The 6,887-nt window shown below is 45.0% G+C and overlaps 1 pseudogene; it reads right to left on the bottom strand.

Annotated features, from left to right (window-relative positions):
• Positions 1 to 2,189: 2,189 nt before the first annotated feature.
• LOC101347872 (ADP-ribosylation factor-like protein 8B pseudogene) lies at positions 2,190 to 2,944 on the bottom strand (annotated as a pseudogene).
• Positions 2,945 to 6,887: the final 3,943 nt, after the last annotated feature.

Genomic DNA, 6,887 nt, shown 5'->3' with positions numbered 1-6,887 from the left:
GTTCTTGTATTGTTTTCCTGACTTTTTCTAGAGTTTTGTCTGCATTTTCCTTGGTTTTGTCTGTGTTTTCCTTGATCACCTTCTTGATCTCTTGGAGGACCCTATATATAAGTCTTTTGAATTCCTTATCAGGTAGTTTTATTACCATTTCTTCCTCTGGAAGGTTTTCTGGCCTTTATCTTGGTCACTTGCTTGAGCCATCTTGTCCTGCTTCTTTATGTGACTTGATATTGTCTGTTATCTCCGAGGCATTAAGGTGTTATTATATTTGTTTATTGATTGTATGTTTGTTTGCTTCATCTTTTTTTGTTTGGTTTTGATATATGTGGGCGACTGAGGTGGGCCTGCCACTCTGTTTGCTAGTGTGGCAGCACTGGAGTGCTCACCATGTGTTTCCAGGTGGGTGGGGCAGAGGCTAGGAGTGTGAGCACGAATATTCACTGGTCGTGTGGGACAGCTAAGGGTGGGCTGGGTGGGCTTGGGCACTGTCATTGATCTGGTGGTGCAGAAGCGGGTGGTGTCAGGTGTGGTGGGTGTGGCAGGCGAGTGGGGGCATGGTCACCCCTGCTTACTGTTTCAGGGCAGGGAGTGAGTGGCATGCAGGTGTGTACACTCTTGCATGTTCACTATCTCTTGCTGGGTTGGAGGCAGGGGGTGGGTGGTAGGTTGCCACTGCTTGCAGTTTCTAGGGGGGAGTAGGTGGCAGACAGGGCTGGGTGAGAGGGGAGGGGGCTTATATTATGGTCTCTGGTCGGGCGGTGCGGCTGGGGTATGGGACCCTCTGCCACATCTGATCAAGAGGGTTTTGGGGGAAGGGGGAGTATGCCTTCAGCTAGCAGACATGGGTGACTGGGCACTTCCCATCCACTACAGGCAGCAGTTGGAACCAAGTGCAAGGAAGGAGGGGACACCTGGAGTCCAGTTGGGCCAGGGACCTCCCACTGATACTCTGCTGATCCACTGCCTTGTGCATGCTCTCCACCCTGGAAGTCAGGGACCACCGCTCCTGTGTATACCTGACTCTGGATCCTGGCCCGCTCTCTGATCTGTGGACAGTAGGATCCCTAGAATTCTCACCCTCCTTTCTGTGTTTTCCTTCCTTAGATCCAGATTATGATCCATTCACCTTGCTTCTCTCTGGGTATGTCTATACAGTGTCTCTGTCTCTTATGGGAATGTCATGAAGTTGCCTTCCTGTGGTCCTCAGCCGGGGTCGCTACTAGCTTTGTCTCAAGATGGTCATGTTGAGCTGGGACAGCTGGCAGAGCCCCTTCTCTCCTTTTCACCCTTCTTTTGCTGTGTTCATTCAATTTTTTCTTCCAATTGGTGTTCGATTCAATTTTTTATCTTTCCTTTTTGATGTTCAGGGTTCCAGGATTGTTATCTGGATCTGTTTCACTTGGTTTCTCGGGTCTTTGCTGTAGAGGGACGATATGGTGCATCTGACTAAGCCGCCATCTTCGCTCCTCTCCTCTAAACTTCCTTTTTTTTTTTTTGACAGTCTTAACAGGTTTTATTACATTGGCTGGAATGCTCTAAATTCTTGAAAGCTTCTGGGAAAATCTTCAATTCCCAACCCCTTATAAAAGTCTGTTAAACCAGGAAAAAAAAAAAAAAGAAGTAATGATCTGGACAGATACAAAACAGCATGCCTTAGCTCCTCCTCTATCCCCAACTGCTATCTGGTGATGAAGAATTCTCAGAAAGCAGAATGATTTTAAAAATCACCAGGTAAAACCTCACCAGTATAGAGAACCAACAACAACATTGATGTGATGCCTCTGCTCCCTCTTTGCAGACCAGTTTTTAATTTCTACAGTGTACTGTGTGTGGCACTAGAAACTTCATGCTGTCTCAAGTCAGTGTCAGTATTAAGCTATTGGACTCTACAATTAAATATCATAGATAGACATTTACTGAAAATCGATATAAAAATCTGGCCCAGAAAGACCAGAATGGAAATAAGCAATTTTCTTGATTTAAGATGGTGAAAAGTGTGTTTTTAAAAAAAGCGCTGCACACTGTTTAAGACAAGTACGTGTAAGAAGCCTTTTTGTGTGTGTGCTGACTTTATCATGACAACTCTAGCTGATTCTTTATGAAGGGTTAGGGATACACATGAGAAATAAACTCTGCAGTGCACATGAGAACTAAACTCTGAAAAAGGCAATTTCTTGGGTTTAGGAAGGACGGTATTCTGGGAAGTACTTCAGGGGAACGGACAATAATTCTAGGATTATAGCCAAGAAGGACTGGAAGACTTCAGAAGGTGCTTCAGCTTCTTCTAGATTTTGAATGTTGAATAAGCCACTGAAGTGTGATATCTATATTATCCTTTTCTTTGCAAGAAATTGAATAGCATCAAATTCTCTATCCTGAATAGCAGACAGATTCATTTTTTCAATTAACTGTTTCCCATCCGAGGCATTAGGAAGATGTGTCTTGTTTACAAGTACTAGCACTGGAATTCCTTGTAACTGTGGTTGATCTAGAAGATTAGGTAGTTCATTTTGAGAGGCTTCTATCTTCTCACGATCTGTGGCATCTATCATGTAAACTCCTCTGCAGTACCGTTCCCACATGCTCCGGAATCGAGGTTGCCCGCCTACGTCCCAGATCTTTATTGTGACGTTACCGTTAGTTACTTTCCTCATGTTGAAGCCGACTGTAGGAATCATATCTTCACTGAACTGACCTGACGCGATGACATTGACGAAGGTGGTCTTGCCCGAGTGCTGCAGCCCCACGAGCGTCAGCTCCGTCTCCTCCTTCCAGAAGAGCGAGCGGAACCAGTCCAGCAGGCGGGAGATAACCGCCAGCATGATGGCGGCCGGGAGGGAAGACGGTCAGATGAGTGGGTGGGCGGCGGCAGTGGCCGCGGCCTCCACACGAGGCGGCCACAGCCCAGACCCCGCAACGGCTCCTTGGGGCCCCGGCACAACCCAGGCAGACACGGGCAAGCGGCGGAGGCCAGAGCCAGCAAACCGAGCAAGTCATATGACTCGTTCGCCCCCACGGCCGTCCCTGAGGGGCCGCCGGCTTTCCTAAACTTCCTTTTTAATGACTGCATACTATTCCATCAAGTGGATAAACTAACTCTGGTATACTTATGGACATTTAGACATTTTAGATTGTTTTTGTCTGATACAATTTATTAATAATTTTGCTATAAATATCTTTCTATATCTTTGGGATTTTTCATATTTTGAATTGTTTCCTTAGAATACCCAAAATAAAATTTTAAGGTCATTGGGCATTTGAAGTTCATAATCCATGTTGCCTAATTGCCTTCTAAGTATTGTCACTTTATACTGCCTCCAGCAATTTACCTGAGTGCTCATTTCATTCACCCTTCCTAAGGTCATTCTTTTTCAACCAAAGAACAAAGAACATGTGCCTCGCAGAGGCAGCTGCACCAAGGACACAGGTTAGCATTTGCTGCTGTCCTCACTCCCTCCCAAGGGCAGTATCTCAGTTCCAGCTTACAGAGTGCACACTCCTTTCCCAGTTTTCACCCCACCGAATAGAGTATTTAATCACTCTGAGCACCAGATTCTTCCTTTTAGGGAAATAAGATAGTCTCTGAGCTTTCTCTATTCTTTTCGAAACTTTTAAATGGATCCCAGAATCCCTGGGTGGTACAAATGGTTAGCACATGCAGTTGCTAACTGAAAGGTTGAAGGTTCAAGTTCAACCAGAGGAAAAAAGGTCCGGTGATCTACTTCTGAAAATTCAGCCATTAAAAACTCTATGGAGCACAGTTCTACTTAGACACACATGGGGTCACCATGAGTGGGGGGAGACTCAATGGCAATTGGTATTGGAAATGAACCTAGGGCAACCTCCACTCCCATTTCCCAACCTTTCATCAAAACACACACACAGACACAAAGCTGTGAATAAAACAAAATCTACCTGGGGACAAATTCACTGTGACCATCTTCCCACTCACTTTGTCTTTTTCCTGGTTCTCTGATTCCTTTGCTCTTCCCTATTGTTCATAACACTTCCTCCTTTCCTCCCTCTCTCCCTGCCTCCCTGCCTGCCTGTCTTCCAAATTTATCAAGCACCTTTAGGCTTGGCACACGTCCTGGGAATACATGGAAAATAAGGCAACAATACTTCCTGCCTTCATGGCATTTACAGATTAAAAACAAGTCCATACATTAGAAGTTACACATTATAGTGGGCATTATGAAGGAAATAGACAAAAACTAAGAGAGTGAATATTGGGGAAAATCTTTAGATAGGGTAATGCTCTTCTCCCTTACCTCTCATACCACTTAACCTCTTCCTGTGCTTACTTTTCTCTACAGTACTTACTACCATCTGACAGAGCATGTATAATATTTCCTGGTTTATCTTACCAGACTTGAATGTAAGCTCCATGAGGGCAAGGGTTTTGCTGTTCATTGCTGGGCCTGGCCCACTGCAGGTTCTCAGTAAGTGTTCACTGAATGACTGCATGAGTGAAGTGGGAGGCCTCCTTGGGAGGTATAGGTGAACTTGAGGCTGGGGATGAGAGGAGCTGTCTGTGAAGACAGGGGGTGCCAGAGATCCAGGTAGAGGAAATAGCACGTGCAGGGGCTCTGTGGTGGGAGAAGGAAGGGAAAGAGGCCCAGAGCGGCTGAGTCAGATTGAGCAAGGGGCACAGTAGTACGAGATGAGGTTTGGCGGCTAGGCGGGAGCACTATCATGAAAGGCCTTCTACGCCCTGGTCAGGTGACTGGATTTCCTTCAAAGGGAAGTGGGAAGCCACTGGATACTTTGCTTTGACAGGACACTGGGATATGCCTTCCTGCATTGACAGAGTATAACTAAAATATTTGGAGGTGAGGTGGGTTGGGAGGGAGTTCACATGGTGAGTCCATGGGATTAGTCCATGATTAGTCCATGATTTTGTCCTCGCCTTGTGGCCCATAACTTCCCTGCTGGGTGTGAAGGAACAGACTTCTTCCTAACCTATTGTTTTATGACCCTATAAATATCAGGCAGCAGACATATAATTATACTCCCTGAGTCATCGCATTTCCTGATGTTTTGATGCCAAGTCTATAGTGGTTGACCCAGATGGGAAATCTCACCCCAGAAGCATGGGGCAGAGCTGCTATTTTAAGGACAGCAGTAGATCTGATACAGAGTTGATGATTTGGAGAAATATCATTTCTTTTTTGTGATATTAACATGAAGAGTGGAGTCATGGCTGTTTCTTAAACTCTGCCCTTTGGCCTGATGATATGGAATTTTTTCCAGCTTTGTCTATTTTTTTCAGACCTGTTAGGGGTCTGGTTGAGAATCTTACTGTGAAGATTCAGCCTCTGTAATACCAGTAGCAAACAAATCAGCCTTAGGAGAAATACAATCAGAATGTTCCACAGAAGCAAGGATGATGAGACTTTGACTTGCTTATTTTGGACATGTCATCAGGAAAGGATCAATTGCTAGAAAAGGGCATCATGTTTGGTAAAGTAGAGGGTCAGTGAAAACCAGAGAAACTCTCAGTGAGGTGGATTGACACAATAGCCTTAACAATGGACTCAAACATACCAACGATCATGAAGATGGCACAGGACCTGGCAGTGTTTCATTCACTCTGTTATACACAAGGTTGTCATGAGTTGGAGCAGCCACGTCTAACAGCAACAACAACAATGATGAGAGCAGTAGAGGCCACCCATAAGGGAGATCTCCAGAGAGCTGGGCTGATGGAAAGGGCCACTGATTCCCAGCCCTTGTAACCCAGCAGCCTTCCTTAGGGGATACCTTCTACATGGCTTCTGATCCCTGTGGCTGTGGTGCTCACCTGTCAGCAATCCCGACAACTGACCACAGCTTCCTGCTCACTGAACATTGAGACTATTTCAGGTACAAACTACTTCCTTCTTGCTCACTCTGTGGCCTTGTCCCCTACTTGCTGCTTGGACCCCCCTTGTTTGCCTGCCCTTACCACTAGTGAATGCCAATCATTTTGATCCAGCATTTGTCTGCTCCCCTCATTTAAGCCAGGCTGTTAGCTGTCCCGGAGGGAGCCATTTCCCTTTGCCCTGTCCTTGGCCTTGAAAACACCTAGAAATCCATAGATCTAGAAGGTGTGGGATTAACACAAAGTAAAATAGAAAGGTTGAGTGGACACTGGGGACCTGGCAGACTCAGAAGACTATAACATGAGGTTGTTGTGGAGCTGATTTTGCTTATGGCGAACCAGTGTGTGTCAGAGTAGTATTGTGTTCCAGAGGGCTTTCAGTGGCTAATTTTTTGGAAGTACATTGCCAGGCTTTTCTTTTAAGAGTCTTTTGGGTGGACTGGAACTGCCAACCTTTCAGTGTGTTGGCATGCTCATTAACCATGTGCACCCAGGTACTCCTGAGGTACATTAGAGGTGCCATTTCCTTTCTTCCTGGAAGGGATGAGGGGGTCTTTTTTTTTGATTGTGAGCAAATGACCCTGCATAGAATCTATTGTTGTAACTGCGTTAAATTTACAACAGTCTGGCACATATTTAATAGAGAAACTGATTGTTACTCTGATGCATAGCAATTAGGCATATACTGTAAGCAATTTACTGATGCATTATTTTTTTTAATTCAGTTAAACCAGTTTTTCTCATCTCACTTTACTACTCTAGCATCTATTATTTTTATCAGTGGTATTCCCTGATAGTGCTATATTAGTATCACATGATTACATAGAACTTTAAAACGATTATTTTCCTGAAGAGAAATTAGACACAGAGTCCATACACATAATTATAGGCAGAAGAGCCAGTACTGGGTTTCGACCCTGGTGTTCTGACTTTAGCCCATCATTCTTTCAACGGTCTCACACGTTGTGTAATCACTCTCCCCCAACACTCCGGAAGGTCTTAGGGTCTCATTTGCCAGTAGCAA

Source organism: Trichechus manatus, unplaced genomic scaffold (assembly GCF_000243295.1).
Source record: "Trichechus manatus latirostris isolate Lorelei unplaced genomic scaffold, TriManLat1.0 scaffold00164, whole genome shotgun sequence".
NCBI lineage: Eukaryota > Metazoa > Chordata > Mammalia > Sirenia > Trichechidae > Trichechus > Trichechus manatus.
Note: the sequence above shows the minus strand (reverse complement) of the source record. Positions and strands in the feature narration are given on the sequence as shown.